We start from the raw sequence: 13,442 nt of genomic DNA, 5'->3' as shown, positions 1-13,442 counted from the left end.
GAGCTTTCATCGAATCTAACTTCACGGCTAGTGATGACCTTGCATGTGACCTTGTCATATAACCTGTAACCTTTCACACTAACACTATAGGCAACAAATATGTACTTTTTAGCTCTATGTTCTATCTTATCTCTCTCATTTTTTGTACCATGTCCTACAATGGGTTGGAGAAACGGATGGATGGCATGGATATACTGTAACAACCCATTTTTTTGTGGGAACTAACCCCACCGTCCGCTTGCGTGTGGCCCACCTGAGTTTTGGATCAGCCTCATTTTTGGTCTTACATCTTCTCTTGGGCAGGCCGAGATGATGAACGGAGTAGATTTGTATTATCGTTAGTGGGACCCACCATATCTTTAAAAAATAATAATAAAATAAAAATAAAAATTATATCTTCCGCACGCCGACTAAACCACTTTCTCCATTCTTCCTTCCTTTTCGTACGGTAATGGGCGTCGAACCCTCCCACTAAATGAAACCGTCCCATAATCCCCACTCCTCCATTCCATTACGCACCCCTTTATAAAAATAAAAAAAGAAAGAGAAAGAAATGAAGGAAACAATCAAATCAAAAATAGAGAGAGGGAGAGAGAGAGCTCTGTAGATCAAGGGAGAGAGATTAGAACGGGGCTGGATCATAAGACTTTTAAGGTAGGTGATCTTATCTTGAGATTTATCATTTTCAATTAATTATTATGCCTATTATTCCAAAATTTTGATAAGAATATTATTGTCAGTTGATTATTATGTTGGGAATCCTACTTATTTATGAATTTCTATTTTATAAATTTCTAATATTTAATGTTGAAATAATTTATATATATATATGGGAAAAGGTACTATGCGCTCGACCTCACGAGTCCTTCCCATGAGATCGAGCTGTGTGGGCCCCACCGTGATGCGTGTTAAAAATCTACCTCATCAGTCAGATGCACCATTCCATCGTGGGCTTAGGTCTCAAAAATCAAGTCAATCCGTGACTTGTGTGGGCCACACCACATACAGAAGTGGGGAGGGGCCGTGCACCATTAAAACATTCATAATCATTTTTTGGGCCCACCGAGATGTGGTTTGCAAATCTAGCCCATCCATTATGTGTGTCCCACTTTGTGGAGGGTTCAGACCAAGTTTCAGCAGCATTCAAAACTCAAGTGGGCTCCACCAAGTGCTTTTATATGTTTTAACGATGTCTTCACATGATTTTAGATGGTATGCCCCCCCTGAGTTCCGTATACGGCTGATTTTTAGGATATCCCATAATTTAGAGGGGACCCATCAAATGCACGGTGTTGATGGTCGACACGCATCACGGTGAGGCCCACACAGCTCAACCTCACAGGACCTTATCGTGAGGTCGAGTGCATAGTACCTTTTCCCTCCCTCTATATATATATATATATATATATATATATATATATATATATATATATATATATACACACACACACACACACACACACACACACACACACACACACACACAAAATTTAATAATTTATCTAAGTTTATATTTTAATTTATTAATTCTTAAATTTTTTTTGTTAAGATTAAAAATTAAATATGAATTATTCCTAAATTTTTAAAATTAACTAATATGAAAGTAAATCATTAAAAATAGATTAAATTCAAATTAATTTATGAATTTATTTAAATTAGTAAATTTGAATTAATTTTAAAATATTTTTAATTAATGAGTATGTTAGTTATTAAATTTAATCATTTAATTAATCCAAATTTTATAAAAAAAATTCAAGTTAAAAGTAAACCAAAAATTTAAATTCCAATAATTTATAATACTTAGAATTAATTATAATTAAAAAATATATAATTAAAATTTGAATGTAAAAAAATAAATAAATAAATAAAACAATAGTATCCAAAGTCCAAATTAATAACTTCCTTATACTTATTAAATTTAGATATAAAAATAAATAATAATAAAATTCTGAATTTAGATTTAAAATAATTAGATAATTTTTTTTTAAAGATAGATTAAATTAAATTATTAAATAATAATTTAATTACATTATTAATGTTATATTATAGAAATCAGTGTAATATTTTTGTTTCTGTAAAGATTAAAATCCAAATTTTAATTCTAAAATTTAAAAGAGTTAATTAATTTAAATTTAAATGAATTTAAGTTTAAGGAATTTTTCAAAAAAATTAGAATTGAAACTAAAATTTCTTGTACATTATTTCACACTAATTCCTAAATTAAATATTAGTAAAATAATATTTTATTTAAATATTTGAATTATTAAAGTTTCGACAAAATTATATCTAATATTATGAATTAGACAAAAAAAAATTATATTGTTAATATTTTTTATTGTGAAATAGTGATTCATCTTACATGCATGTCTATCATTCATTGAGTATCGATTTTAATATGTTGGATGTAACCTAAGTAAGTAGGGCAATCATGTCCCTTGGGTGAGAGACCCTAAATCTAACAAGTAGGGCAATCGTATTCCTTGGGTGAGAAACCCTAAATCCAGCAAGTAGGGCAATTGTGTCCCTTGGGTAAAAGACCCTAAAACCCACTAGATCCTTTGGAGTCTCATTTGTGTATGGCATATGAGTACAATTATGTGTACGGACATCCGTCAGAGGTACAACTAGAGCAGTAGTCTGACCAATTAACGTATAAATGGGTCCATCACCATAAGGTACCAATGCGTGGGCGTTAATGCAACATGACCATCCACTTGGGTATGGTGTTGTAAAAAATGATATAAATGTTATGAGTATTCATGAAAATTATCACATACATCGCATTTTTACATTTCTGTTGCTTAAATTCATTATCTGTATTTTATTTTCCTCAATTGTTTAAAAAAAAATTGATATTATCTGAACATGTTAAATTTTGAGTAAGAAATGACTCTACTAGGCTGTTATGCTCATCCTACTAAAAAAATGCACAGGTGCAGAGCTGGAATACTACGAGCAGGTGGGCCTCTACTATTAGTTTTATTTTCTAGAAAATTAGGTTAGTTTTAATTCAATTCATTTTTATTTTTTTTTAATTATTAGGTTTCCTTTATGTTCAAATTTCAATGTAGAAAAGGAAAGCTATCAAGAGAGTTGAATTTAATAAACATTTCAAATGTATTTCTTTTAGATAACGTTAAATATTTATTGAATTTGATTGAATCATGTAGATTGTAATAAATATCATTATATTATAACTTACGAACCTTGGGATTCGGGTCCTGAAGACCTTATTCAGGTACCCGAATTTCGGGGTGTGATATATACAATATATTATTAAGGTGGGCCGTACAATTAAAGTAGCACTCACTAATGTGTTTCCAAGTTGGGCCCTAATTGGATCCTAAAACAGTCGATTTTCTCTCCTAACTAGATCATGTAATACACAACCCAAACTCTTAACGTGTGGAACTTCTATGGGCCCACTATGATTCATGTCATATATCCACACCATCCATTAAATTTACATATTATTCTAGGGCATGAGGCCAAAAATGAGACACATACGAAGCTCATGTAGACCATATGTAAGACCCGTATCCTAGTACGCACCGTTCTTTCACGGTCCTCCCGATCAAATTTCAGCGACCCTCGACGTGTAAATAGCAGTGGCGCGCGATCCTGAGTTGTATCCCGTATTTTAGAGTCAGTTCGACCCGAGACTTGTACCATAGCGACCGCGTCGTCGCTGCGGTTCCGATGTCGTGTCTCGAGCGCCGAGGTGATACCCAGGCCAGAAGATGTGGGCCCGCGTTCAGTTCGAGGAAACACCGCGCTGTTGCAAAACCCAAGAGAAACATCACATTAAATCCCATCAATCTCATCAATCAATTGCACATCACCTCACATGTCAAAGTACAACCCCATCCCCAAGCAACCCCCCAAAGTCAAACTCTCTCTTACACAAAGTACACCCACCACATCACTCACCCATCTCTCTCTTTCAACCTCTCTCTCTCATCTCTCTCTCTCCCTCATTCTCTCCAAGCAACCGTCCATGGCTTCCATGGGAGACAAATTAGTGTGGCCCACCTTCCTACCTTTCATCTTCACCATCCAAGTCCGATCTCAACCGTTGAAGTTCACACATTTGAGCTCTAGCCTGCGTTGGCGGAAAGAGGAGGAGAAGATCATAGGTGGGTGATCTTATGCTTTAATTTGTGATTTAAGGGCCCACTTATGGTGGGACTCATCTTGATATATGCATTGTATAGGGAGGGCCCATGGTGGCGGGTCCCTCCCCTCCTCATCAATCTCTTTTCTTTTTCTCTCTCTCTCTCCTTCACTTTATGATGACGATCAGGCCTTGTGGCCCACCTTGATGGACCCCACCATAATGTATGTATTTTATTCAGACCATCCACCAGGTGGGCCCACATATTGGGCGAAATCCCACAACAGCGTGAGTGTGATGGGGCATGGAGGACGCTGCTGCCAGCGTCCACAGAACGCTGCTGCAAGCAGCGTCCGGTTTGTTTTAAGAAGAGAGGAGAGTGGGCCCACAACGGGCCCCATACATGATGCATGTGTTTAATCCACACCGTCCACCCTATTTTCTTGCTCAATTCAGGCGTTGAGTCGAAAAATGGAACCAATCCAAATCTTTAGCGGGCCATGTTGTTGAGAATGGCGAAATTTATGGCTAAAATCTGTTAGAGCCACTGTGATGTTTCTATACATCAAATATATTAAATATCGGGCTTATTAGAACCATCACGAGCAGGTGAACCCAGTGGACGGACTGGATTGCCCTGATGTGGGTCCCATATATGAAAATAATAAAATAATAATAATAATAATAAAATAATAAACGAAAGGGATGCAGCTATGTCAGAAGGCAGCAGTTGCTGCTTCGTGGCAGCGGACGGACGGACCGGGCAGCGAACCACGGCCCCAGCCGTGGGCCCCACCATGATGTATATTTTACATCCACATCGTTCACGAGGTGGGCCACTCCATGAAGTGGGCCCATTCCAAAAATTAGCTTAATCCAGCGCTCAGGTGGCCCACATCATAGAAAACAGTGGGAATAAATGTCTGCCCTTGGACCCCTTTTCTGGGCCACAGAAATTTTGGATCCAGCTGAGATTTGTTCATCCTATTATTTTGGGTCCGTGGGACCTTATCAACGGATTGGATGGTGAATAAACATTATGGTGGGCCCTACGTGGGACCCACCCTTTCTCATGTGTTTTTTTTCTCTTTTCCTGCCGTCTATCCAAACTTTATATACATATAATATTATATATTTGGTGGGCCACATGTGTGGACCCCACCATGATGCATATGTTATATCTATACCATTCGTCCATTTTTGGCAGCCGTGGGACCCACTCCGCACATGTTGCACATGTGAAGGTGGGGCCCACATCGATGTATGCATTCTGTATCCACGCTGTCCGTTGGAAGGACGGTGGATCCCAGTAGCAAGGAAGCTGTACTACGACAGCAAGTTTCGTGGATGTGGTCCACATGATGTTTGTATTTCATCCACGCCCTCCATCTGCAAGGCCCACATCATGCACGTGTGGCATCCACGCCATCCAGATAGGGTGTGAACCCCACTTTTCATGTATGTGCTTACATCCATGGCCCCACATTATTGTACGTATACATTGTTTTCTCATGCAGCCCATTCTCTTCCAGGACATGGGACCCACCCATATGTACAACATGTGTGAGGGGTGGGGCCCACCTTATGGTATGCGTTGAATGTACACATCGTCCAGTTAGGACGGTGAGAACCACCGTGATGGATGTGCTTCATCTGCACCATCTATGGATTCCACCTAACGTGTACTGTGTCCAGCACGTGCACGTGGACCCCCCACCAGCATCATGTGTTGTATAGACACCGTTCATCAGCTAGACGAGCGAAGGGTGACCATCCATCATGTGACCATTCGCTAGTGGTCCCATGTCAGCTGATCAGGGGGTCTGACACCACAAGCGTGTGTGTGTGTGTGTGTGTGTGTGTATATATATATATATATATATATATATATCGTGTTGGATCCCAATTGCCCATCGACATAGGGCCTACATAATGTATTTATTTCCTCCACGCCATTTGGACAGCGCTAGACGGTGCTCGAAATGTTTAGATGGTGATGATTTACATGGGAAGTGTTTGAATGGTGCTGATTTACCTGGATAATGTTTGGACAGGGCTGATCATCATTAGTGGGCCATGTGCCCCATGGAATGACAGTGTTCATACTCATGTTACACCTACAATTATTGAAATGATTTTGTGGTCCAAGCCCACTTGAGATCCATTGGTGCGGCCCATCAATGAGGCCAATCATGATGTATATTTGAGACCCGTGCCATAGGGCCCACTTGCCTTGTATTTAAGGCTCATGTGATGAGGCTCACCTTGGTATATGTATTCTATATTCGCACCGTCCAAGGGCCTACCATTGATGCATGTATTATTTATCTATACCATCCATTGATGTGGCCCACTTGATGTTTATAAGGCCCATTTGTGCGGCCCACTTGATGTATACGAGGCCCTTTGTGATACATTTCCGGTCCAATTGACGAGGCCCTTCACGATGTATTTCCGGCCCATTTGGTAAGGCCCACTGTGACGTATTTCCGGCTCGATATGATGTATATGTGGTCCTTGTGATGCGATCCACTTGTTGTATGTGAGGTCATGGGCCCATCATATGTTTGGCCCTATGTAGGCCACTCCTTGGGAGCAATGTCGGTTAGATGTCCACATTGATGAGCAATGATGGTTAGATGTCCTCATTGTGACCTTCCCTTAGGCCTTGTTAGGCGACTCTTTCCATGGGTTAACTCAAATTAGTGGGCCCCATTCACTATAGATGGATGGCTCCATGCTATTGGATTTGATATAACCGCGGCCGAGGGCCGATCTTTATATTCTGGTTGATCGGCTGTTCATATATGGACCCCGTCTTGTTTATATTTTGGTTGTTGGCGTCGATTATCGATTGAATTGTCATAACCAATTTACCGATTTTGATTATCGATCGATCCGATTGTCGTGACCGATTTGTCGATTTTGATTAGCGATCGAGGCTGATTATCGTGACTGATTTTGATTATCGATCAATCCCGATTGTCGTGACCGATTTACCGATTTTGATTATCGATCGATTCGATTGTCGTGACCGATTTACCGACTCTGATTATCGATCGATCCGATTGTCGTGACCGATTTGTCGATTTTGATTATCGATCGATCCCGATTGTCGTGACCGACTTGTCGATTTTGATTAGCGATCGAGGCTGATTATTGTGACCGATTTACCGATTTCGATTATCGATCGATCCGATTATCGTGACCGATTTACCGATTCTGATTATCGATCGATCCCGATTGTCGTGACCGATTTATCGATTTTGATTATCGATCGATTCGATTGTCGTGACCGATTTACCGACTCTGATTATCGATCGATCCGATTGTCGTGACCGATTTGTCGATTTTGATTAGCGATTGAGGCTGATTATCATGACTGATTTTGATTATTGATCGATCTGATTGTCGTGACCGATTTGCCGATTCTGATTATCGATCGATCCGATTGTCGTGACCGATTTACCAATTCTGATTATCGATCAATCCCGATTATCGTGACCGATTTACCGATTTTGATTATCGATCGATTCGATTGTCGTGACCGATTTACCGACTTTGATTATCGATCGATCCCGATTGTCATGATCAATTGCTAATTCCGGTTGTCGTGACCAATTTGTCGATTCCGATTATCGATCGATTCCGATAATCGAGGCCGATTCCGAGTATCGATTCCTATTGTCGAGGCCTATGTGATAAGGCCCATTGTGATGCATTTGAGTGCCAAGCAATGGAGCCCATTGTGATGTATGTTAGGACCATGTAAAAGGCCCATCGTGATGTGTATTAAGCTCTTGAGTGAGGCCCATGGTATTGTATATTTGGCCCTTTGTGAGGCCATGGGTGTAAGACCCGTGTCCTAATCCGTACTGTTCCGTTAGCTTCCGCGGTCCTTCCGATCAAATTCCGGCAACCTTCGCACCGTATTCAGGGTTTGCGCACGATCCTAAGCCAGGTCCCGCACACCCACGTCGGCTTGGTCCGAAAGTGATATCATAGCGACCGCGTCGTCGCCGCGGTTCCAACGCCGTGACTTGCGCACCGAACCGATACTCAGGCAAGAAGATGCCGATCAGCGTTTATTCCGAAGAAACACCGCGCGTTGCGGATTTCGAGGGAATCTCTACAATTAGTCCCATCAATCAACCATTAAAGCATCTCATACTTTAAGTACAACAACCCATCTCCACCTTTTACAAAAGTCTACCCTCTTTCCACCTCACCACTCCTCTTTTTCCCCATTTTCAACATCAACCATACCTCCTTTTACAATTTTCAACCCAAACCATCCCCCATCACTCCATCACCCATCATTCTCTCTCTCTCTCTCTCCCTTACAAGTCTCTCTCTCATTCAAACTCTCTCATAGTAAAAATTCCTACGTATGGTCCTCCCATGGTGAGAGAATTGCATTTGTGAGGCCCACCTTTCCCACCCCTTCATCTCTCATCTCAACCATCCATTTCTCATCTTCCTCCATCAAAGAGGAGCACAAGGAGCTAAGGAACCCAAGGGAGCAAGAAGATCAAGTGGTGGGTGTCTTGATAGGGTAGATTTTGATATTTTTAAGATGGGCCAAGTGAGGCCAACCGATCAATGGTTTGGATCTCGCTTTGGACCCTAAGATGTGGCCGATGGCCCACTTGGATCATCATGATCATTCCATGATGGGGCCACTCTCCATGGACCCCATCATGATGTTCACTTTCTTGCATATTTAGGGTCATCTAGACCGTCTGATTTAGTGGAGAAGGGATCTCTACCGTTGAATTTTAATTTAATGGGCCCACGTGTAATGGGACCCACTTGATGTATGATTTAGTGCAACGAGGGCCCATAGTGCCGGGGTCCCTCCATCACACGGTCTCACTCTCCATCTCTCTCCCTTTTATCTTATTTATTTTATTTATTTTATTTTTGTAATAATGAGATTATGTGGCCCACTTGAATGGACCCCACCATGAGGTAGGCATTTTATCCAAATCATTTAAAAGTGGGGCCCACTTTCTATATGTAAGTACCCTGCCATCCATCCCCTGGTGGCCCACCTAAGCAGGGCCCACCTCCTAAGTACATGAAAAGTCCAGCGTCCCTGGACGCTGGACGTTGCTGGAAGGAAATATAAATATCATTTTTTTTCTTTTCTTTCCAAACCTTGGAGTGGTCCACTCATGTAGGCCCCACCTTGATGTATGTATTAAATCCATGCCGTTCATTCTTTTCCCAAGATGGTTTTAGGCGTTGAGCCAGAAGATGAGACCAATCAGACTCCCAGGCGGGCCATGACACGGCAAACAGTGGGTATACCATTGAAACTTCCTCTATCACTTCTATACACTGAAACAGGTCCAATATTAGGCTTGTTTTGACTGTCGTGAGGCAAGGAGAGCCATTGGACGGAGCAGATCTGCAAGAGGTGGACCCCACCTGCAAAATCCATGGGAAATCAAGAAATCAAAAAATATATATATAAGCAGCGACCGGGCGGACGTAGCTCAGCCACCCACGGCTGCAGCCGTGGGCCCCACCTTGATGTTGATATACCATCTAAACCGTTCATAGGGTGGGCCACCCCCTGACATGGGCCCACCCCAAAAATCAGCCTGATCCAAGACTCAGGTGGCCCACACCGTGTGAAATAGTGGGATTGAACATTTACCTTTGAAACCCTTCCTGGGCCCACAGAAGTTTGGGATCAAGGTGAAATTTGTTTTCACCCTTCATTTGGGCCCATGTGACCTTATCAATGGTCTGGATGGATTATAAACATTATGGTGGGCCCCACATGGAGCCCACATAGATGTATGTGTTTGACCACCACCGTCCGCCTGGACGGTGGACGTGGAGCCCACTGTAAATGTGGAGCCCACTGTGTGGGTGGGTGTACGTGTGCGTGTGTGTGGGTGCGTGTGTGTTGGTGTGTATATATTTATATATAATATTATATTCTATATAATATTATATGTTATATGTATATATACAATATCATATTATATATAATATATATATGTATATATATTATATTGCATATAATTTATTGATGGTGGAAGGCCTATTTCAGTTCACTTGTGGGCCATGGTCGAAGCCCACTTTGATGTATATGTGAGGCCCACTTTGATATACATATATAAGGCCCATTTAAGGCATTAGGGGCCCATGGGTCGAGGCCCATTAAGACGTAATGGGGCCAATGGGTTGAGGCCCACTTGATGTACATATGGGGCCCAATTGGTGTAGCCCATTTGATACTCATAAGGCCCATGAGATTAGGCCCATTTAATGCATTCTAAGGCCCACGGGTTATGGCCCATTGCAATGCACATAGGGCCCATTGGCGCGGCCCAATGATGTGGCCCACTTGATGAATATAAGGCCCATATGATATGGCCCATTTGACGTATTTAAGGCCCAATGGGATGTACCTAAGGTCCATTACAATGTACGATCCCAACATGATTTATGTAATGATGTTTATGTCAGGGCTATGCCTTGGGAGCAATGGTGGTTTGACGTCCACATTGCAAGTATAGTGTGGTTAAATGTCCGCATTATGACTTTTCCTAGGGCCCATTGTTAGGCTCATACGTCTGATGTGTAGGCCGTCTAGGCCCATCTTTGTTATGATTATCATCCATTCTATATAGCATGCTCAGTTCCATGATTCATGACCATATGCATCATACGTATGCTTGATATGAGAAATGATTGATCATTGCACATGCCTTCGGGCAGATTGACCTGCGGCTCCCGTATAAGGGGTGTTGCCCTACATGAGCGCACGATACGCGCAGGATTGCTGCATGACTGAATAGTGTGATTCATGCATTCGCATTGTATGATATGGTTCTTGTATGCCCTAGCGACATCGGGCCGTGGCTCCATAGACGTATCGTGGTTGGCGGGATTGGATACCGAAAATCTTGTTCTTCATGGGGTGCGATAGATATCCTGGTGAAAGTCCCTAAACCCTTATGGTACCAGGAGGTTGCTCCAACGTCTGCACCGAGTGGGTGCATGAGCGCTGGTGCCGATTACGGTTGCGCTTTCCACTGTGTCGTGGTCGGTTGGAAGGGGGTGCGGCCTTACCCGCCCGAGAGTAGGGGGCAATGCTAGGCTGAGTCTGACCAGCTCGAGGAATGGGTCCGCTATTGACGAGCCGAGCCCGATATTGGCAGGCGGATAGTGAGGTCTTTTTCGCTCACCTTATTGCGCGCGATGGGGCGGCAATCTGGCTTGGAGTGTACTAGACCCCGGTGATATTCCAGATTTGAGCCGTATTGACATGTGGACTTAGATGAGGATTTGTATGCTTGACTTGCATTTCGCATTGCATGGCCTTGGTATGGCCGACATCATTCCTTGCACCGCATGGCCTTGGTACGGCTAATGGTATTCTTGGCATTCATCAGCATGTTCCGCATTACTCTGATACTGCATAGCTACATTACCACCTTGAGCATACACTTCCACCACCCTCTAAGCTTTCTATAAGCTTATGCACGACCGTTGCGTGCAGGTGACGTAGGATCGCAGCAGCGCTGAGGCTTGGACGCGTGGCTGATCTTTTGGGAGCTTTTGGTTTATCATCATTGTATTTTCCTTATGCTCATTGTACTTGTAAAGTTTTTGATTATAGTGGAAATGTGATGGAGTTTTTGGTTGTTGTTTGTGGGTTATGCCTTTGGTTATGCTTATTACGAAATAAACTGATGTTGAAAATCCTCCTTGTAGCATCCCAGGATCGGAACCTGGCGAATGGGCGCTGGGAGCCGAGAATGGGGTTCTACGGAGGCTGTCGGTGCCGGATTCGGCGATCGGGAATTTTGTGAGCCCGGTTTCCGAGTTTGGGGCGTGACAATGGGTCTACTATATGTTAGGCTTTATATGGGTCATTCCTTGAGGGCAATGTTGGTTAGATGTCTTCATTGTTGAGGTCGATCGTTGATACAGGTTATTCATACCGATTATGAGTATGTGGCAGCATAGCATCATGATACATGCTCATACGCATCATCTGCATGTTGTCATGAGATGTGATTGACCATTGCATATGTCATTGGACATGTTGTTATGAGACTCCCTGATAGGTGGAGATTATTTTACATGAGTACACGGTATGTGCAGGATTGACGCATGATTGGATTGTATGACTCATGCATCTTGCATCATGTATTGTGATTACTGTACGCCCTAGCGACATCAGGGTCGTAGCCTCCACAGGTATTTCGTGGATGGCCAGATGAGACACCGGAAATCTGTTCTACATGGGGTGCTATAGATATCCCTGGGTGAAAGTCCCTAAACCCTCTTGGTTCCAGAGGTTGCTCCAACGTCTAGACCGAGTGGATGCATGAGCGCATGAGGGCCGCATACCATTAGGCCGCGTCTCCCACTGTGTCGTGGTCGGTTGGAAGGGGGTACGGCCTTACCTGCCCGAGAGGAGGGGGCAATGCTAGGCTGAGTCTGACCAGCTCGAGAAATGGGTCCGCTATCGACGAGCCGGGCCCGATATTGGCAGGCGGATAGTGAGGTCTCTTCCACTCACCTTGTTGCGCGCGATGGGGCGGCAATCTGGTTTGGAGTGTAATAGACCCCGGTGATTTTCCAGAGAGGAACCGTACTGATATGTGGACTTATTGAGCAGGCATTGCATACTCATTCATTCATTCACTCACTATCCACTCGGGCTGGTGGTGCGCAACTATTTGTTACGTGTACATTCGCATGACTAAGATTTCGGTTGGGCGCGCGACTAACCTGAGATCAGGGGTTTACCACATTGAGTCTGACTATCCAAATTTAGGTATGGGACTGGTTTGGAAAGAAGTTCCTTGTGATGGACCCCGTGACCTGCGATACTACGTACTATCATCCCGACTTCACACTCCAGCATGGTCATTCCATTCGCACCACATATCGCATTACATCCGCCGCATATGGCATTTTAGGTTACTATGCTTATGCATTTATATGACCTAGATACAACTGACGGTATTCGTGGACTCATCAGGATTTGTATATTGTATTGCATCAACGGCATCTGATATTTGGCTTGTTGTCTCCGCATTGCATAGCTGATCTACATTGCTTCATCAGTATATGATATTGTTTTATTATATTTCTGCGTGCGATAAGACTGATGGTATTTATTGGCCTATCAGTATGTTTTCGTATTTCTCTGATTTCGTATGATTTATGATCTTGCTAGTGTTTCGATATTGTATGATTATGGGTTTATCAGTATTTCCGCTTACTCTGATTACTCTGATATTCCTTATTGGGCACTTACCTTATGCACACACTTTCACCACCCACTAAGCTT

This window comes from Magnolia sinica, chromosome 10, assembly GCF_029962835.1.
Source record: "Magnolia sinica isolate HGM2019 chromosome 10, MsV1, whole genome shotgun sequence".
Lineage (NCBI taxonomy): Eukaryota > Viridiplantae > Streptophyta > Magnoliopsida > Magnoliales > Magnoliaceae > Magnolia > Magnolia sinica.
Note: the sequence above shows the minus strand (reverse complement) of the source record.